A 22847-nucleotide genomic window follows, 5' to 3' on the forward strand; every position below is an offset into this window, starting at 1 on the left:
GGCGGCCAAAGTTAGGGTCACAGACCCCTGTGTGAGTCAGTGGTCCAAATGTCACTCCAGGGCCTAATATAAATGCAGCTCTGATAACTTCTCTCAATATCAGCCACCATGCCAGTCCTGTGGATAATACAAGAATTTGAAAAGACCATTAAACCCAATCTTGCAGCTTCCTGAGAGAAGTATGGCTGCCACAAGATGAACAGTTTCTCAGTAAGTAAACAATCTACTTCATTGTTAGATATTAATTAAGGAGGTAATTAATCAAGTCTAGAAAATTCAGCAAAAGTTCAATCAAAAGGGCCTGTGAAAGACATTCATATGAAACATGGTTCTATTACAAAACCTTCTACGTTTAAAACTCCTTAAAAACCCAAACTGCCAGTCTGGAACATTAAGTACTGTAGACAATTATTAACTGTGTCATACTACAGGTAACTATAAATTTCATTCTCCTTCAAGTGTCACCATCTTGGACTGCTTCTTATTTGCTTAAGGATAATTATGAGTAAAGCTAAGAACTCTCTGAAAAAGCACCGGACTCAGTAAAAATCACCAAGGGGCACTTTCACTGGCCCCCTTCTCTGTGTGAAGCTGTTAAGTTTCCAGAGTTGGTGTGGGTACAGTATGTTGTTGTAGGAGCACTTGGCTTTAAAGGATGAACTTAGTGTGCTACATAAATTATTAATCCCTCAAAGTGCTTCAAGATGAAATAATAACGCCTTATCCACCAGAGAGCTTTACAATTGAGTGTGTCTGCATGTCTACCACCTCATTTCCCTTCCACAACACCCCCAAGAGAAACACAGGCCAGGTACTCATATCCTCCTTTCTTCAAAGCAGAAGTAGATGCAGAGCAAGAAAGGGGCCCCAGGCCCTGGCTACCAGCAGGAAAGAGGGCTACCCCGTGAGTGCCCTACCTCACTGCAACCTGGGCTCAAAATGGTTTTCTTCATCAATTCCATCTTATTTATATACCAGCTTATTCCCCCAAAATCAAAGTGTCATATTTTTTTCTTCTTGTAAAATCAGAAAGGCTTGATTTTCAATGTGAATATAGATACAAACAAGAAAGATGGACCACCATGACACACCCTTGTAATGTCTGTCTAGAAAACTTCCACAAATGTACAGCTTCATTTCCACATGGTAAAGAAATAGAAAATGGGTCAAATAATTCCCAAAGAAAGAGAGTAAGTCAGAAATTTTCCTCTTTTAAATTCTCTGTCATTAAATACATATTTCAACAGTGATGAATTAAGACAGAATGGATTCTTTGAAGAGGGATGATGCCATAATAAAAACCATTGTCAGGCAGCTGGTAATAAGGAAGCCCTACTTTATGGGTTGCAAAGTGTTTCCAGTAATCACCTAAAGGCAGACCATAATCAGACCCAGCCCCCAATTCAGGAACAGGAGGAAAGGGAGCGCCAGCAGTCTGGGTGACTGCCTAACAGGGCATCAGAGAGAGGGATGAGGGTAGGCAAAATTGGCCTACTTGGGAGAAACAGGACAGTATCTAGAAACAGTCCAGAGACATGGGGCTTGCCTACTGGGAAAANACCATTGTCAGGCAGCTGGTAATAAGGAAGCCCTACTTTATGGGTTGCAAAGTGTTTCCAGTAATCACCTAAAGGCAGACCACAATCAGACCCAGCCCCCAATTCAGGAACAGGAGGAAAGGGAGTGCCAGCAGTCTGGGTGACTGCCTAACAGGGCATCAGAGAGAGGGATGAGGGTAGGCAAAATTGGCCTACTTGGGAGAAACAGGACAGTATCTAGAAACAGTCCAGAGACATGGGGCTTGCCTAGTGGGAAAAGCCACCCCTTCGGCTCCCCAGGAGTATAATGCAAGGCTGACCAAATTCTGAGAAGCAAAAGCCCCGAAAGACTCCTCCGTCAAAGGAAGGGCACAGGTGTACACACAGATTAGATTGTAGGGTTTCTCTCCCATCCACAGCCATGCCTTCAGATACCCTGAATAGCAAGACAGAGACAATCACCCTAGGTCTCAAATTATTCCTCAAAATAATTCTGCAAATACAATGTCTAGCACTTGCAAAGAAATAAGACACCATGAGCAAGGAACAGTAGAAGTCACAAATAACAAAAACAGATCCACAAAGACATGAGAAGTCAGAATTATCCAATGTAGGCTATCAAAAAAACACTTGTGCTAACACAAAAACAAACAACTCCATTTATTTAAATGGACAAAAGACTTGAACAGACATTTCTCTAAAGAAGATATATCAATGGCCAATAAATACATAAAATGCACAACATAAGGGATGCTAATCAATAATAAAATATCACTTCATACCCACTAGGAAATAGAAGTGTTGGCAAGGATGCAGAGCAACTGGAATCTGTGTACATCGTTGATGGGAGTGTAAAATGATACCACTGTAGTAGAAAATGGTATGGTGGTTCCTCAAAAAAATTAAACACAGAATCACCATAGGAGCCAGCAATTCCACTTCTGAGTACATGCCTCCAAAAAAGTGAAAGCAGAAACTCAATCAGATATTTGTACAACCACGTTCATAGCAGCAGTATTCACAACAGCCCAAAGGTAGAAGCAACCAAGTGTCCATGAGCAGATGAATGGATAGGCAAAATGTCTTCTATACATACAATGAAATATAATTCAGGCTTTTTTTAAAAAAAGAAATTCTGACACATGCTACAACATGGAAGAACCTTGAGGACATTATGCTAAATGAAACAAACCAGTCACAAAAGGACAAATACTATTTGAATCATCACTTGTAAGAGGTCCCCAGAGTAGTCATAAAGACAGAAAGTAGGATGGTGAGTGCAAGGGGACCAGGGAAGGGAATTACTATTTAATGGGAACAGTTTTGATTTTGCAAGATAAAGCTCTGGAGATGGATGGTGGTGATGGTTACACAATGGTATGAATATACTTAATACCAAAGAAATGTACACTTAAAAGTGTACACTTAAAATGGTAAACTTTATGTTATATATGTTTTACCACAACAGAAAACACAATGATGCACAGAAAAGAATATGGCAGTTCCTTAAAAAATTAAATATAAAATTACCATACGATCCAATAATTCCACTTCTGGATATATACCCAAAAGAATAGAAATGGGGGTATTTAATTGATACTTGTGCACACATATTCATAGCAGCATTATCCACAATGGCTAAAATGTGGAAACAACCCAAGTGCCCATTGATGGATGAATAGATAAGCAAATTGAAGCATATTAATATAATGGAATATTATTCAGAAATAATATTAGAAGAATATTCAGAAATGTTCAGAATATTCAGAAATAATCATAAAAGGAAGAAAATTCTAACAGCTATGACATAAATGAACCTTGAAGACATTATGATAAGTGAAATAAGCCAGTCACAAAAAGATAAATACTATATAATTTCACATACATGAGGTGCTTAGAACAGTCAAAATCACTGAGACAAAAAGTAAAATGATAATTTTCAGGGGCTGGAAAGAAGGGGATGGGGAATTATTGTTTAATAGGTATAGGGTTTCAATTTTATAAGATGAGAGAGCTACGGAGATGATGATGGTGATGGCTGCACAATAATACCACTAACCTGTATACTTTAAAATAGTTAAAATGTTAAATGTATTTTACTGCAACTTAAAAAACTAACAAAATACACTACACTTGCTATGTTCAAAAATATGAAACATTAGAAGCTATAAAAAGTAACATAGCTTTCAATGTTTAAAAAATCTAGAACTGAAAAGTAAAAATGAACAGGTTTCAAAGCAGATTAGGTGCAACTGAAGGGAGACCTGGTGAACTGGAAACTAGGTCAGAAGAAAATATTCCAACTAAAGCATGGAGAGACCAAAATCTGGAAAATACAACAGAGATGGTATGAGAATATATGGCTAGAGATCTAACACATTTAATAAGTATCCTGAAAGAAGAGAGAAGATGAGGCAGAGTGATATCTTAAGATAATGGCATCATATTTTCCAGGATTATAAAAGATATTAGGCCATCAATACAAGAAGCCAATAAATCTTAGGGAGGGATGCATGGAACCTAGTGAAACTACAGAAACCCAAGGACAATGAGAAAATCTTTTAAAAGCAACAGGAAACACACAGATTACCCCCAGAGGAACAGCAGGTATACTGACTACTGAATTCTGAACAGGAAAAATAAAAGCCAGATACTGTGGAAAGAATCTCCAATGTGTTGAAAGAAAATAATGCCAACATAAAACTCAATATACAGGAAAAAATCTTTTAAAAATAAAGGTGAGAGGGTGATGTCAGTAAAAATAGCAAAGTAACAACCTCCAAAAATTCCCCTTCCATAAAAGCAATGAAAAATAGCACAAAAAATTGTCAGACTCAACTGTTTTCAGATATCTTGGAATTTAACCAAAGGCTTGCAGCAATCGAGGGAGCATTTGTTAAATAAAAATGGTTGACTCTCCATAAGAACAAATCTGCGGTGTTTTCACTTGCTCTACTGCTACTCACTCCCCTCACCTTGCGCCAATGCCACCTTCACTTTACAGCACTCTTGAAAACCAAAAGCCTGCAATCATAGTGAAAACCAGCAGTGTGGCACTGACCAGTGAGGCTCAGTTGGTTGGGTGCAGTCCCACAAAGCAAAAGGTCACCGGTTTGATTCCTGGTCAGGGCACATGACTGGGTTGCACAATCACTTCTCAGTCAGGGTGCATGCCAGAAGCACTCAATGGATGTATCTCCCTCGCATCAGTGTCTTTCTCTCCCTCTTTTTTCTCCCCCTATCCTCTATCTCTCAAAAAAATAAACAAGTAAAAATTTAAAAAAAGAAAACCAGCTGTCTAGCAGCCACAGAAGGGGACAGAATATAACTTTTTTATATGACTTTTTTTGATATGACTTATAGGTTCTATTTGCAAGGCTGTTTTTATTTGATCTGAGTCAGAGCTAGTCCAGTGACAAAAGCATTTTGCTCATAGGTGTACATCAAAACAGAAGCAATTGTTTAACTACCTGAGACAGTGGGCAACAGTTGCATTAAGTAATTCATTAACCCAAAAGCTTAAAAGGAAAAGCTGGGGAATGAGATGTCCATAGGGGATTTCAAAAACTCCAATATATTCCTGGGAATCTAGAAGGCCCCCTGTATACGTAGAGCTGTATACATACCCAAGGCTGTATGAATGGCCAGGAAAGATCCAAGATGGCTGTAAGCACTCACACTAGGCTGACTTTGAGGCTCTGCACAAGGAGGAAGTGAAGCCTGAGACAGAGTTGTTAATTGCCTGATTAAATGTTGAAGCATTCCCCAATATATACACACAGAGTCTATTGGGAAACACTAGAAAATTTATTGATTCCTGTCATTTAAGGAAATCTCTGTCTAGTCATTAACTAACCACTAGGCTAGCCAATCAGAGACTTCAGTGGAAACACATGACAAAGAATGCAGACTTTACAGAGTTAGTTCAGGAAAATAACCAAACAAAATCTACAACACCAAGCAGCAAAAATAAAAATAAAAAATCCCATGGGACAGTGAAGAATTATATTTTCATAACTGCCAATATATTATCCAAATGTTCAGTTTTCAACAAATCATTATGAGACACAAAAATAAGTATAACCCATACACAGGGAAAAAGCAATCAATAAAAAGTGTCCTGAGGAAGCTCTAACAATGGCTTTACAAGATAAAAGCTATATACAACCTATGTTAAATATGTTCAAAGAACTAAAGGAAACCATATCCAAAGGATTACAGGAAAATATGACAATGATATCTTATCAAATAGAAACTACTCATAGAAATAGAAATTATAAAAAGGACCCCAACAAAAACCCTGGAGCTAAAAAGTACAATAACTGAAATGACAAATTCATTAAGAGGATTCGACAGCAAATTTGAGCAGGCAAGAAAGAATAGGTGAACTTGAAGATAGGTGAACTGAAATTTTTTTAGGCTAAAGAACAAAAATGAAAAAGCAGGAAGAAAAATGAAGAGAGCATGCATGAGTTGAGCCTAATCTCTCTCCCTTACTACAAAACCCAATGGTAGTACTTGCGTTGAATAAACTCTAACAAAAAAAAGAAAAAAGAAAAATCAGAGCCTCATAGACCTGTGGGACACCATTAAGGATACCAACTTATGCATAATTAAATTCTCAGGACTAGAAAAAGGGATATAACAATATTTAAAGAGGCAAAAATTATAAAAGACTGTCAAGATTTCTATATCCAGCAAAATTTCTATCTCCTTCAAAAGGAAAGGGGGGGAGGAAAAAGAAATTAAGACATTTTCAGATAACAAAAATTGACAGATTATGTTACTAGAAAACCTGCCCCACAATAAATACTAAAAGGCTGCCTTCAGGTCAAAATGAAAGAATGGTAGCTAGTACCTCAAATCTAGGTAAAGAAATAAAGAACACCAGTAAATGTAATTGCAAAAGTAATTATAAAAGACAATATAAATGTAATGTTTGTTTGCAACTATTTTCTCCTATCTAGAATAAGAGATAACTGTAAGAGACAATATTTATAAATCTGGGTTGATGTGCACAAAATGTGTAAAGATGTGCTTTGTAAGACAATAATAGCACAGAGGAGAGGGAGGTAATTGAAATATACAGAAACAAAATTTTATATATTATTGAACTTAAATTGGTATGAACCCAAACTAAATTCTTATAAGTTGTTGAGAGTAAGAAGCCCCAGGCAACCCCTGAGAAAATAACAAAAAAAAAAAGTAAAAAATGGCAATGGAATTTAAAATGCACACTAGCAATGGAATTTAAAATGCACACTAGAAACTATCTCCTTAACACAAAAGGCAGTAACGAAGAATACAAAATTAAATAGACATGGCATATTTACAAACAAAAAACAAACAGCAAAATAGCAGGAATAAATCTCACCTTATTAGAATTGTAATAAATGTAAATCGATTAAGCATTCCAATTTAAAAGCAGAAACTACTGTCTTTTTTAAAAAACACAGTCCAATTATATGCAGTATGCAAGTACACTCTTAAATTCAAAGACACAAATAGACTGAAAATGAAAGGCTGAAAAAATATATAAAATGTAAAAAGGCCCTAGCTGGTGTGGCTCAGTGAACTCAGTACCAGCCTGAGAACCAAAAGGTCACCGGTTCAACTCCCCATCAAGGCACATGCCTGGATTGCGGGCCAGGTCCCCAGCTGGGGACACAGGAGAGGCAACCGATTGTTTCTCTTGCTCATACATGTTTCTCTCCCTGCCTTTCTCCTTCCCTTCTCCTCTCTCTGAAAATCAATGAATAAATAAATAAGAAAATGTAAGAAGAGTTGTAGTGGCTATACTTCAGACAAAATGGTCTTAAAAACAAAAATTGTTACTCGGGACAATATATAAAAATTATATGCACATGTATCAAACAGCTAAGCCCCAGAATACATGAAACAAAAAACATTAACAGAAACAAAGGGAGAAATAGACAATTCAACAATAATAGCTGAAGATTTCAATATACTATTTTTAGTACAGGATTGAACAACAAGACAGAAGATTGGGAGGAGAAAAGATTTTAACAGCCCTACAAAACAATTTAAAAATAAAAATACATTATTTTAAACTACACTACACATGGAACATTCTTCAGAAGAGACCGAATGTTAAGCCAGAAAAACAACTCTCAAAATTTAAAAGAACTGAAATCATACAATTTTTGTTCTCTGACAGCAAGGAAAAGAAATTGAAGCCAAAAACAGAAACTCACAAGTCTGTGGAAATTAAACAACACAATTCTAAGTATCCAAGAAATCAAAGAAGAAATCACAAGGAAAATTAGGAAATACTTTCAGATGAATGAAAATGACAACACAACATACCAAAACTTATAAAAGGCAGCAAAAGCAATGACTAGAAAAAGTTATACCTGAGACACCAATATTAAAAAGGAAGAAATATCTCAAATTAATAGCCCAAACATCCACCTTAAGGGAAAAAAAATTTATTTAATTATTTTTCAAGTACAGTTTTCTATTACTCCATCCCATCCCACCCCCCATGCTCCCCCCTCCCATTTCCATCCTTCTTAGTTGTTTGTCCGTGTATCCTTAAGAAATTTTAAAAGCATACTAAACCCAAAGTTAAAAGAAAGGAAAAAACAAATATTAGAGCAAAACTAAATGAAATAGGAAATAGAAAACAGAGAAAAAACGAAACCAAATGGTGATTCTTAGAAAATATCACCAAAACTGATCAATCTTTATCTAGATTGACCAAGAAAAAGAGAGAGAAGACTTAAATTACTAAAATCAGAACTACCAACCTTATAAAAATAAAAAAGATTATAAATATTATGAACAATTGTTTGCCCAAAAATTAGATAACCTAAGTAAAAAGGACTAATTCCTAAAAAGACACAAACTCAAAAATGAGTCAACAAGAAATAAAAAAACGTCAATGCACCTAAAATAAATAAAGACATTGAGTTAGTAACTGAAAATCTTCAACAAGGAAAAGTCAAGGGCTAGATGACTTCACTAGTGAATTCTACAAACACTTATGAAGAATTAACACTATCTCGCACAGACTCTTCCCCAAAATTGAAGAAAAATGAAAGGATACTTCCCCATTCATTCAAGGCCAGTATTATCCTCATATCAAAATCATACAAAGATACCACAAGAAAAAAAACTATAGACTAATATGTCTTGAGAATACAGATGCAAAAACCCTCAATAAAACAGTAACAAACTGAATCCAACAACATATAAAAAGGATCATCTACCATGATCAACTGGGATTTATATCCAAGGAATGCAAGGCTGGTTCAAGGTACAAAAATTAGTCAATGTAATGCAAGACATTAATAAAATAAAGGACAAAACCACATGTTCATCTCAATAGATGCAAAGATAATTTTACCATAAAAACACCCTTTTGTGAGAAAAATACTAAATAAAATAAAAATTGAAAGGTATTTCCTCAACCTAATAAAGGCCATTTACAAAAACCCAGAGCTAACAACATACATAATGGAGAAAGACTGAAAGCTTCCCCCTAAGATCAGGAACAAGATAAGGATGTCTGCCCTTGCTAGAACAATTCGACATTATACTAGAGGTCAAAGGTGTGGAAATTACACAAGATATCGGAATAACAGTTATTCAGATTAGAAAGGAGGAAGTAAAATTGTCTATATATGCAGATGGCATAATCCTATACATGACACAGAAATCCTCAGTAATCCATTAAAAAACTATTACAGCTAACAAATTCCACGCTCATGGATTAGAAGACTTAATATTGTTAAAATGCCAATACTCCCAAACTGGTCTACCCATTCAGCACACCCCCTAGCAAATATCCCTTTATGCAGAAATTGACAAGCTAATCCTAAAAATAATATGAAAATTCAAGTAATTGGGAATAGCCAAAACAACCTTAAATGAGAACAAAGATGGAGGACCCACTTACCAATTTTAAAATTTCACACAAAGCTCCATTAAGACTATGTGGTTCTGTCATAAAGAGAGATGTATACATCAATGGAATAGAACTGAGAGTCCAGAAATAAATCCATATTTTACAGTCACTTGATCTTCAACAGAGATTCTAAAACCATTCAATGAAGAAATGGTCTTTTTAAAAAATGGTGCTAGGACAAATGGATAGTCCCACTCAAAAGAATAAAGTAAAACTCCTCTTTCATACCATATATAAAAATCAAGGGTGAGGAGTTAGAAGAACAATTATAAAGGGCATATGGACAACAAGGGGGACTGGAAATGGGGGAGGGTGGTAAGGAGGGCTGGGGTGGTGGGAAAGGGTGGGGAGAAAAGGCAGAAAACTGTACTTGAACAATAACTTTAAAAAAAGAAACTTACTCTACTTCAAAAAAAAAGAAAAACATTAAAGTAATTTTTAATTAAAAATAATAATAAATTATCATTCCAAGGTCAAAAAATTTAAAAAGTGTCTTATATATCATGCATATAATCAAAGTAGTTTCTAAATCTATGCCTTGAATAAAAAGAGCAGCAAATCTCCTGCAAAAAAAACAAACAAAACAAACAAACAAAAAAACTTCTACATCACTGCCCTGGCCAAGTGGCTCAGTTGTCTAGAGTGTCGGTCCCATACACCAAAAGGTTGAGTGTTCAATCCCTGGACAGGGCACATGCCAGTCAGTTCAATCCCTGGTTGGAGTGCATATGGGAGTCAATCTATCAGTATTTCTCTCTCACATAGATGCCTCTCTCTCTCTCCCCCCTCCCCCTCCCCTCCTCTTTCTCTAAAATCAGCAAATATATCCTCAGGTGAGGACTTAAAAAAAAACTTGTACATGACTTGTCATGGCACATTACTCATAATAGTCAAAAAAAGTAGAAACAATGCAAACGTCTTCCTATTGGTAGATAAAATGTGATATACCCATACCATGGAATATCATTCACCCATGAAAAAAGAATGAAGTTCTGACACATGCTATAACATCAATGACTCTTGAAAATTTTATACTAAGGGATGTTTATGATTCCATCCATATAAAGTATCCATAGTAGGCTGATTCCAAAAGATAAAAAGTAGATTAATGCTTGCAAGACACTGGAGGAAGGGAAGAATGGGGACTTACTGTTAACAGTATGAGATTTATTTTTAAGGTGATAAAAATGTCCTTGAATTAGGTAGTGATGGTTGCACAACTTTGCAATAATACCCAAAACACTAAATCATAAACTTTAAAGGGTAAATTTTATGGAATGTAAGTTATATTCCAAAAAAATTGAGTAAATGGAAAGAATTTTAAAAAGAATAAAAGTAAAATCAAAATATTTTTAGAAAAAAATAGGGAGTGTCTATCAGCAGCTGACCTGCAATAAAGGAATGTCTAAAGAAGGTTCTTCAGGCAGAAGGGAAAGGAGCCCGGAACGAAAATCAGAAATGTCAGAGAGAACAATGAAAAGTAAAACATGAATAAAAATGTGAATAAATCTAAATGAACACTGACAGCATGTGAAATAAAATGGTTAATATTAATATCATTTACTGGAGTTTAAAAAGGGGACAGAGAATTAAAATACCCAACAAGCACATACAAATCTGGAGGGAGTGAATGGAGTTCAAGTGTTCTAAGAAACCATGATCTCTGCATGGCCCAGTAGGAAGGTACAACTGCATTATCTGAAGACATTAATAACACATTATCTAATTTACATGGTAACCACAAAAAAGAAAAATAGAATATAATCTCCAATGTACTGGAGAGGAAAAGTAAAATGATTTTTTAAACTCATGGTACTAATTTAAAATAATACCAGAAAAGACACAAAAATAAACACAAAATGTAGAACAAGATAAATACAGGGGTGAGCAAAGGTAGGTTTACAGCTATAATACAGTACAAATCAATAATATAAGAATAAACTATTTTGTGTATGCACAACTATAAACCTACTTTGCCCACTTCGGTATGTAACACGATTGTGAATTTAGACTCAACTAGATCAGTAATTACATTCAATGTAAATGAGTTGAATGTTCCAATTAAAAGACAAAGATATTCAACTGGATGAAAAAAAGTCTAATTGCATAATCTGTGCAAAAGATATATCTAAAGTATAAGAATATGGTTGGAAGTAAAGTGATAAAAAACAAAGACATCATGCAAATATGAGCCTAAAGAAATTTGGAATGGTTATATTAACAGCAGACATGTTATACCACAAAGGCAAAAATTTATTATTAGAGATAAAAAGAAACACTGACAATAAAATCTCAATTCATCCTGAAGATAAAACAATTTTATATTTGCATACCACTAAAAACATGGTCTCAAAGTTTATAAATACAATAAAAAACTGACGGATCTACAGAGAGAATTAAGACAAACTCATAATCATAATGACACTGTGTAATTATCTTAGTAATGGATATAAAAAACATATCAAAAATATATATGAGTAAGAAAAACAGGAGATGTGAGTAACATGCTTATCAAGTTAGCTGATAATATAGAACATTGTTCTTTTCAAGCACACAGGAACATTTGAGAAAACTTCCAGTCCACATTGGGTATTAGGCATTTAGCAAGTTTCAAAACATTAAAATCATAAAGAGTAAGAAATCTGGGCAATGCAATCATGCTGGAGAAGAATAAAATAAGTAAATAGAAAGTGTACATGTTTGAAAATTTAAAAATATTCTTCTAAATGACTTACAAATCAAAAAAATTATAATAAATTAAAAACTACATTATTGCAGTCTACTTGGGCTGCTATAACAAGATATCACAGACAGTTTAAACAACAGACATTTATTCCTTAAGTTCTGGAGGCTTGGAAGTCCAAGATCAGGGTGCCAGCAATGTCAGGGTCCAGTGAGGGGGCCACCTTCCTGGATTGCAGGTGGCTGCCTTCTTGCTGCATCCTTACATGGCATGGAGAGAGAGAGGAAGCACGCTCTCCATTTTCTTCTTATAAAGCACTAACTACCCCATCATAAGGACCTCACATTCATGGCCTCATCTGAACCTTGGGGCTTCAACATATGACTTGGGGGGGCAGGGTACAATGCAGCATATAGCATAGAGTAAACAATAATGAAAAACTTCAAATCAAACTCTGCATAATGCACTTAAAGCGTTATTTATAAGGAAATGTTTCACCTTAAATGCACATTTTAGTAAAAGAGAAAAGCTGCATATTAATAAATTAAGTATTCATCTCTAATTAGAGAGAACAGTTACAGGAAAGAAAAATTATGGGCCAATGTCACTCACAGACTTGTACGCAAAAATCCCAAACAAATGATCAGTCTTTGGAATCTAATCAATATATTAAGGAATAAGCTACCATGAACAAGTTAGTTATATGATACAGTAGTCATCTGTTGATGATAGAATTAAAGATTTTTATTGTTTTTATGATAATCTTTACTTTAGAAAGTTTCTAAATAAGCACTCATTGTTTCATAAAACACATATTTTTGAATTAATAATATTCTGATCTCTAATCTTTATGATGTCAACTAGCTAAGAATGGCAAGACTGAGCAGCCAATCCATTTGAGTGATCACACGCTACAAGATCTTACGTGTCTCAGTGTCCCTATTTGGTTGAGAACAAAGAAAAAGTGGATAGGAGTGGAAAAGGATTTACAAAGATAGGGATGTGATAACAGCAATTCATAGGCTTTTTGCCCAGACATTAAGGGAGCAAGCTCATACACAAACATGTCTATAAATAGAATCCATACTGCACTTTAATGAATAATTTAAAAGCACTTTGCAAACAGGGTTAAGAAAACAGAAACCTAAATGCTCAAAAATCAATAGTTCTGTCCTATCCCAACCTGGTGAATTACAGAAACAGCCATAGAGTTCTATATTGTTTTTTAGAGACAATGAAAGCTGAATGGTTAAGTACGAAAAGGCTTAAAAACATCTACAAACTCTGACCTAATAATTCTGCCTTTCAAAATTTATCCTTCAGAAATAATAGGTGATAGGCACAAAGATTTTTGTACAGAATATTTATCAAAGCATTATTTATGATGGTAAATATTTTAAAGCAGCATAAATGTCCAGCTACAGGGCAGTGGTTCAATCAACTGGGACACCCACTGGAATAGTATACAGCCGTTCAAAATCATATTTTAAAAGAATATGATATGACACAGGAAACACTAGTACAAAGGGAAAAAGTTGTTCATAAAACACATTATGGAATGAATCCCAACTTTTAGGATACACATACTACATATATATACAGTATAAAAAAGTATTAGCTATCTTTGTGTGCTAACATTATAAATAATGTTTTCTTCTTTATACTTTCCACTTGCTCCAATTTTTCTACACAAAACATTTGCATTAATTTTATAAATAGAAAAAACAATTTTAAAAATAATGAAAAACTGACTAACTCAAATAAATTCAAACACCCTTCATCAACCCAGACCCACTTCTAGTGACAGTACAGATCTGACACATTAGTTTTCTATAGATGCATAACAAATTTAGTAAGTTAAAACAATATACATTTATTACCTCAGTTTCTGTGGGTCAGAAGACTGAGAAGGCTTAACTGAGTCCTCTGCTTAGGGTTTCACAAGGCTGAATCAAGCCGTTGGCCAGGCCATATTCTTACCAAATGGCTCAACTGCAGGAGAAGCTACTTGTAAACTCGCCCAACCTCTTGGCAGATTCTGTTTCCTTGTTGTAAGACTAAGGACCCTCACTTCCTACTGGCTGTCCCTGCATACCAACTTCAGCTCCTGGATGCCACCTCCAGTTCTTGCCATGTGGGCTTCCCCAACATAGCCATTTACTCAATCCAGCAAACAAAGTCTCTAAATAAGTTTCTAGCAAGATAAAATTGCATATAATGTAACATAGTCATGAAAGTGACATGTCATCACTTTTGCCATGTTCTATTACAAGCAAATCACAGGTCCCAATTCACTGGGAGTGGTTAACACAAGGGAGTGAATACTAAGAGGTGGAGATCACAGTGGGGCCATCTTCATAGAGCCTGTCCACTATATCTTGCCTCCCATTGCAGAGCCCAAGCAAAGAAAGGAAACTTACGCTTGCTTCCGAAGACTCCTCTCATCAATCAACCATCCCTAAACACGACTGAACCTTGCTCTCGACACTGCTGAGGCAGTAGAGTATCATAAGAATTGAAGGAAGAGTTCACCATGGGTCAGAGTTAACATAGAGAATTCATTTCAGCAGGTCCTGTGCCAGTGTTGAAGAATGGTTAAGATTTAGATCAATGGGAAGGAATGAGGAAGGGAGATTTCTCCTCTGCATTAAGAAATAGAAAGCAGGCATTTCCAAGGTGGATTCTGGAGAAAGTAAGTAGGAACACAAACCAAAATGATATCTTAACTTCACATTCGAATTGGTCCTTTGATGAACAACACACTTGCAATACCTACAATCGAGACTTAGGCACACCATGTGAGTTTTGGCTAACTCTGGCACTGACATCAATTAGCCTCCACAGTGTGGTAAATATTGCTAATATCCAGTTGTACTAAAATTCCAGGACATGGAAGACTCCACGTCCCTACCCCATTTTAAACTAGATGTGGCCAAAATGACTACTTTTGGCCAATAAAATGTGAGCAGAATGAACCAGGAACCCTTATAAAGTAATACTTGCTGGTGCAAGAGTCTCCATGCTCTAAAAGGGCTCAGATCTAGGACATTTAAGAAGCAATTTGCCAAACTTCCAGGGGAAAAAAAAAAATCCCTTCTTCTCAGGAATAATTACAGAGATAATGAAGCATCACCTTGATACTAAATCTGAAAAAGAGTAATACAAGAAACAATTATTATTGATTAAGACTGCTAATGAGCATATGTAGCCAAATCCTGAATGAAGTATTACCATATTGAATTCTATAATAATTATTAAATGTCATACATTATAACAATGTACAGTTTATCCCAAAAAATCAATGATGGTTTGAAATTAAAAGATGAAAATACTTCATCTCAGTCATAGTTTAAAGAAAAAACAACATAATATCATTTAAACAGGTACAGAAAGCCATTTGATAAAATTCAAAATCTAGTAATGATTTTAGAAAACATTTTATCAAACTATTAGTAGATGAGACCATCTTTAACCTAATAAAAGGAATCTACAAAAAAACCAGAAAACTTCACAATTAAAGCTTTAAAAGAATTCCCTTTAAGTTAAAAACAATATTAGGACAGCCTTATCACAACTTTGTCTAGTGATCTAAATAAAGGGAATAAGACAAAGAATAAAATATTATTATAATAAAAATATTATTATATTTCTTTTTATATTATACTTATGTATATTTATATTGCCATTGTTTATTATGGTAAATCATATTTATTTTATTTTTATTATATTTATTTTATATTATATTTATAAATACATTGTTTATATATTTATATTTATATTTATAATAACAAATATTATTATTAAACACTAGGAAGAAAGAAATAAAATTATCATTATTCACAGGAACAAATTTGAAACATCCTCACATGAATGAAATCTGATACATTTCAAAGGTAGCACTGCTGGGGAAAGGGTGGTACTCAGTAAATATTACTAGAAAAATTCTAAAATTATGTTTCCACCTCACACAAAAATAAGTTCAAAGAAGAATATTAAAAGCAAATATTCAAAAAAATGTTAAAGAGAGGATATCTTATAACCTTGTGGTAACAAAGAATATCTTAAATAAGACTTAATAACCACAAACCATAAGGAAAATATTGATGTTTGACTATATTAAAATTAAACATCTGCTCATCAAAACAGCACTTTAAAAGGATAAAAATAGTTCACAAATAGAATCCAGAATATATAAAAAGAACTTCTAAAAAGCTATATAAAGGACAACCCAAGCAACAAATGCACAAACAATATGTGAATACAATTAAGAGAGAAGAAACCTAAAGGGATAAAAAGTTCCTAAATGCACTAGTAATCAAGGAAATTCAAATTAAAACACTGAGATATTTCATATCTACCAGACTGACAACATCTGAATATATGAAGGGTTAACAACAATGTGAAGAAATAAATCCTTGAAAAGTATTTTAACAACAGCTCTGAGGTTGGAAGTGGACCTACCCTACAACCCCACAGTCTCACTTATAGATGAATACCAGGTGCACTCTCTCCTCAGTGCCCAGAACTGGGGAAAGGCCGACCAGTGGGGCAGGAAATTAAGAGGGGGTTGGGGGAGATGAACAGGCTGCGAGGAGAAAGACTTCAAGTGAGACACAGGCCAGATAAGGTAATATCAGATGCCATGCTTACCGGGGCAACCTCCTCCCCAAAGCAGCTAAATCAATTTATCTTCTACAGTCAATCTTACTACATTATTTCCTCCTTAAACTTAACCAGCTAAAACTTCCTAGAGTAGAATCCCAACTTCTATCAATTTCCTGGGGCTGGTCTAACAAATTTCCATAAATTTAGTGGCTTAACACAAATTAATTACCTTATAGTTCTGGAGATCAGATTCGAAGTCAGACATGGTTCTCAATGAGATAGAATCAAGGAGTAAGACAGGCTGTGTTCCTTTCTGGAGGTTCTGGGAAAGAATCCATTTTCTTGCCTTTTCCAGCTTTCCCTGCATTCCTTGGCCCGTGACCCTTTCTATTTTCAAAGTCAGAAATGATGGGTAATTTTCCTCATTTCACACCACTATGACACTGACTCCTATGCCTACTTCTTGTACATTTAACAACTCATGTGATTACTTTGGGCCCAGCAGGGTAATACAAGATAATATCCTTATTTTAAAATTAGCTGATAGCCCTGGCTGGTGTGGCTCAGTGGGTTGAGCACCTGCCTGTGAACAGAAGGGTCGACCATTCCAATCCCAGTTAGGGCACTTGCCTGGGTTGTAGGCCAGGTCTCCAGTTGGAGTATGTGAGAGGCAGCCAATAGGTGTTTCTCTCACACATCTCTTGCACATCTCTCAACCAACTGATGTTTCTCTGGCACACTGATGTTTCTCTCCCTCTCTTTTTCCCTCCCTTCCCCTGCCTCTGAAAATAAATACATAAAATCTTTTAAAAAATAAAATAAAATAAAATTAGCTGATTAGCAACAACCTTCATTCCATCTGCTCCCTTAAATCCTCTTTGCCAAGCAATATAACAGATTCACAGGTTCTGTAGATTAGGATGCACTCAGCTTTAGAAGGCCATTATTCTATCTGCCACACAATCTCTTCTCAACTCTCCCCCCATACACACACCTCTAGTGGAGTACCAACCCTTTCAAAATACCCACCACCCCTCCAGCCTCCGCACTACTACATACCCTGTTCTCCCATCATACCAACCTTCTTCCCTTTTTTGAATTGATTTATACCCATGCAAGCCTAAAAATTATAACTCATCCTCCAGAGCTCAGCCCAAAGGCTAGTGCTCTTTGATGCCTTCTCTTTTTGCTAGCCTAAACGAATCCCCCCTCTTTCAATACACTAACCTAGCTTTCTGTATATCCCAACTGCAGCCCCGAGCATGGCCCTCTGTGACCATCTGTTGACATGTCTTTTCCTCGTCCAAAGTAGTGAGTCCTTCAATGCTTAAGAATTCTGTCTCATTCCCCTGTGGGTTCTCAGGTGATATCACAGAGCCTGGCGAAGACTGGGCACTCAAAGAGTATTTCTGAAGCCTGGAGGAGGCAGAAGAAAGCTGCCCTGGATTTCCCTCAGCAAAACAGATGCAAAGAGTAACCTGGGTTAAGTACACAACCAACAGGGCCAAAGAACTGGTTAAAATGCTCATAACAAAAACAATTCAACAATTCAATGTTTACTTTGATGCACAGTTTACTATCGTGTGGAAGAAACTCTATACCACAAATAACACCCATTATTTTCTATTGCTAACCTGTAGGGCAATTCTAAAGGAACAGGTAAAATTAACCTCGAGAGAAATAAACAATTTCTCTAAATGACTTACAAAGATGCTCTCAAACTTAGAGAAGAGAGGGTAGATGTTGCTCCAACACAGCAGTAATGCCTGGAGACTGCCCAACAGTCTCACCACATAATCAGAGAGCTCTGGTCCTGCTCCAGGAAGGGTGGGAGGCATAATGTCCGTGAGTGTGAGGGATGCTACAATCGACACTGTTTAGGGAAAAACAAATTGCCTACATGTAAAAATATCTGTACCTGCTATAGTAAAAGTACATTCTTCAGAGGATGGTTGTTAATCAAACATGATCTCATTTAGTTTCAATGATCTGCTACTTGATATCCATAGCTAGCAAGAAAATTCCCACCTGGGGAGGAAACTGAGCAAGGGAATGAAACTCTTGAGTCTGCACAACTGTCCACTATAAAACAGAGACAATAATATGACTTAACTTTTTAAAATGCATGCTTCCTTTCAGATTCAATAAAATTACCCTGTTTAGCTTTTCTTTAATAGTATGAATTCTGAAATTCATTCTAAAATGTACTCCAGAAGGGAGAGAACTACAGGGGAAAAGGGGAAGGACTCACATGAACAAGTATAAAGGACACATGGACAATAACTAAGGTGGGGGGCGGAGATGGGAGGGAAGTGGGGAGCACTGGGGGGGGGCAGGGCTGGGACTACAAGAAAGAAAACTGTACTTGAACAAGAGTTAAATGAAAATTAAAAAATAAAAATAAATAAAAATAAATAAAAAAATGTACTCCCAAAACCACTCTCGCACTGGAAAGAAAAATTGAAGATGAAAAAAACTCAGATGACACATATTCAGCACCATGGACAGTGGGCCCATGACTTGCCTGTAGAGTCCTTCTCATGAGGACTAAGAAATCAGAGCTGCCCAAAATACATAGCATTTATTCTAATGTTTAAGTTTCAGGGTCATTCTAATTCATAAGCAGGTATTTTTCTTTGTTATGGGCTAAAGGACCAGTCTTCTTCACCAAAGGGAACAACTTCTACCTACCAAAACCATTCACTGATCACCTTTACAATAAAGCCCTGGGATTCTGAGAAATTAGGAATGACTTTGCCACTGACACATGGCTATGAGACCACAAATTGGCTACAGGTCAAGGAAGTGAACTGCTGAAACTAAAGCACAGCATCCAGTCTTGAGTGGCTAGATTGTTTCAAGGACCTCATGGGACTTTTGCAAACACAAATGCAGCATGCTCTGAGCCTCCCTCTAACAACAGGGAAAGAGATAGCTTCTTTTTAAACATCTTGCAAAACGAACAAGTGCTGAAATGCTATCATACAAGAAAAGTAACCTTACAGCTGTGTATTTTCTCTAAACCTGAGTATTAATAATGACATCTGAAAAAGTGATGTTCTGAGATGCAGTATCACCAGTGATCAGCACCACCTATGGCAATATGTCACAAAGCCCTGAATTCTAAACAGGACACTTACCCTTTTCAGTTTTAAAGACTCCTTTTACCATAAAACCTTTTTGTAACTTTATAACATTGAGTATTAATGAATATAATATATAAAGTTGTGCAAATCTTAAAATCATGTGTAATGAACCTGCACTGTACAAAAAACAGCATCTACAGCATCTACATACAAGGGAAAGACAACAGTACTTTGCTGTCCGACATGAGTTGGCCCAACAACATCAGTTGACCGCCCTCTGTTGCATTTATATGTGAAGACCCCTTGGTTTCCACTGGATCTCCAGGCTGAAAACACCATTCAAAACTACTCTAGCTCCTCCAACATAAGGATCAATGAGGTCTTTTGGAATCTTGCTAACAATCCCCCCGGAGTGCCAATGATCTTCAGTCTCCTGAACCAAAATGGGCCTCCCTGAGACATCTTTTAAAGTTATGAGTTGTCCCTGGGCACGAGGAGCCTGGAAACCAGCTGTCTTCAACAGGGAAACTCCCTTGCACGCTCCTTTGGTTCCCACATCTGAGCCAAGTTCAAAGAACAAAAAAGGGACAACAGCTCATCCCTGTGCCAGAGGAATGGAGGGTCTATATACTACCCAGCTAGTCTCTAAGTCTCTCTCTGGTCAAGGCCTGCTTGCCCCTAGCATTCCTCTCAGTGAATCGCACACCATGAATTCTCATGAACCCGGGCAGTGCTCGGTCAGCTCGAAAGCGGGGCAAACAGGCCCTGGAGTCTATGCTGCCTCGCTGGGAAGGCAGAAAGAAGATAACTAACCCCACAAGATTTACGTTCTCATTTTTCATTCACTTTAAAATGCGCCGTGTGAGAAATATACTTCGGAGTAGAAAGAGAAAAATTAGAAAAGCCACCGGGCAAAAAGAAAAAATAAACTTTTAGTGAACAATACTTCCGGAGCAAAACACTTGTGGGAACAATAAGAAACACGTTTTAGCCCACCCCCAAATAAAATACACTGACCAGAACAGAGGAACGTGCCCCTAACCCCCAGGTAACCTCCTCCCCGCTTTGACGCGTGTCCGGGGAGCGACGCAGACGCCTCGGCTCAGGGGGCATTGGCGGCGTCTGAGCGAGTGGACGCGAAGGGCACCGCGAGAGTCCGGCTCTCCCGCACCGCGCTCAGCACCTGCGCGTCCGCGGCAGCGCCCGCGTCCCGAGCACAGGGCGCCGGGGCTACTGCCCCCGCAATCTTTCTCAGTCCTATGCGAGCAAGTTTAAGTCGTTTGAAACTTAAGCCTCATAAAGCCCAGAACAAAATCGCGGCAGCTGTTCACCCACAAGCGAGGCCATCCAGCCGTTACCGAAGGCAGTGTCTCGCCAACAACTTCCGAGGGAGTGGGGGAAGGGGAGACCCGCGGCATCCCATCACGCCAATCCCAAACACCCGCCTCCACCCCCGCCGGGCCCCCGGCACGCCGCGGCTACTCAGAGACGCGGCCCGCCCAGCGCTAACTCGGAGGGTCGCGGGGAAGGGGTGGGGGGGTGGCGGGGGCCTGATCCACCCGCCCACCCGCGTCGCAGCTGCCGCCCAAGTTGGCCGGGACGGGAGGGGCCTCCCCTCTTTCCGTCTCTCAGGGGCTCGGTCAACCCGAGCCGTGCGCCTCCGTCCGCAAGCCCGCGGCTAAAGTTGGCGGCCGCCGGAGGTCGCCGCCTGGCCACGGCCTCTGACCACCGCCCGGCCCGGATCCCGACCGGGACCCGCCCCGAGATTGACACCAGGCCCCAGACCCCGCACCGGACCCCGACTCCCGGCCTGGACCCCATCTCCACCTGTGGACCCCGCCCCTGGCCCCGCCCGTGACCACTCACTCACCGAGAGCGTGTCCGCGGGCCAGCCCGCGGGAGGCCCGGCCGAGATCGGGATTGGGGACGGTGTGATCCAGGCGGTGGCGGAGGAGCCAGAAGAGACTGAGTCTGAGAAGTCCGAAGAGACTGAAGCTACTGAAACGATTGAGGCGACTGAGGCGCCGGTAGCGGTTCCTAGCGCTCCAGCCGAGGCGCTGCGCGCGGCGCGAGCCCGCCCCTTCTGTGTGATTGACCAATCCCGCACCGCGCGCCGCCAATGACCCCGCCCCTGCCCAAGAGCGGAGTCCCGCGAAAGCGGGCGCCACAGACCAATGGGACGGCGTAACGGAGAGTGAACGACCAATCAGAGCCTGTGAAGCTCTCCTGAAAGAAAGCAGCAGCGTCGCGGAGGCGAGGGCTGAACCGGGCCAATAGCGATGGGGCAATACGAAAGTTGGGGAGGGCAGGAGGCGGGGACTTGGGCCGGCTAGTCACAGGCCGAGGGAGGGTTCCGGGGGGCGTGCCACTGGGTGAGGTAGGGGTGGGGCCAGAGATGGGGCGGGGCTGTAAGTGGGAGCAGAGAGGGACCTTGAGCAGGCCGGTTACTAGCCTGGGCGGGGCCTGGGGCAGAGAAAGGGGCGGGGCCACAAGTAGGGTGGGGCCGAGGCGGGTCCCTGGCTAGGGAGTGGCCTGGGAGGTCCCAGCCTCGGACTTGCGCTCCCTCCTATTTCTGCGGCCGGGTCCTTAGGTGATAAGTAAAGGTAACAGTTCTCCCAGTCTCTGGGTCTGTTCCCGAGACCCCAGCGAGTCCCCTACCGGCCCCGCCGCCGCCCCTGCCCCTACCTGACTGAGCTCCGATGCCCACAGCGAGCCCGATCTCCCACCTGTCCCATCGCCTCGGAACTTGTCCCTTTCCTCCACGCCGCAGAATCCATTTGTCGGCAGTGTGCGCATCTGCCCGCGGGGCCGACTCGGGACGCAGATGGGCTTACGCCTGGACGTTTACAGGTGCCTGGTTGGCACACCTGCCCACATGTGACCTGAGGCTGAAAAGCTGGGTTGTCCTCGAGATCAGAGCAAGTCCAGTTGTTTCATATCATTACCCTTTCTCCACACCTCCTGGGCTTTGGTGTGCTGTTTTGTTTCTATTTCGGTCATTTTCG

At 38.8% G+C, this 22847-nt stretch overlaps 1 protein-coding gene across 15 annotated transcripts in view; it reads right to left on the minus strand.

Annotated features, from left to right (window-relative positions):
• The window catches only part of PCBP3 (poly(rC) binding protein 3), a 217042-nt gene extending 195131 nt beyond the window's left edge, over positions 1–21911 (minus strand). For 12 of the 15 annotated variants that reach the window (XM_037065185.1, XM_037065183.1, XM_037065184.1 and 9 more), the window contains exon 1: positions 21713–21911. The gene's annotated coding sequence lies outside the window, so the exon portion shown is untranslated. The remainder of the gene's footprint in view (positions 1–21712) is intronic. The other 3 variants (XM_037065198.1, XM_037065192.1, XM_037065189.1) reach the window with 1 other exon arrangement.
• Between the last annotated feature and the right edge of the window lie 936 nt (positions 21912–22847).

The sequence above is a fragment of the Sturnira hondurensis genome, unplaced genomic scaffold (assembly GCF_014824575.4).
Source record: "Sturnira hondurensis isolate 20B ecotype Veracruz unplaced genomic scaffold, ASM1482457v3 Scaffold0015596, whole genome shotgun sequence".
Taxonomy (NCBI): Eukaryota; Metazoa; Chordata; class Mammalia; order Chiroptera; family Phyllostomidae; genus Sturnira; species Sturnira hondurensis.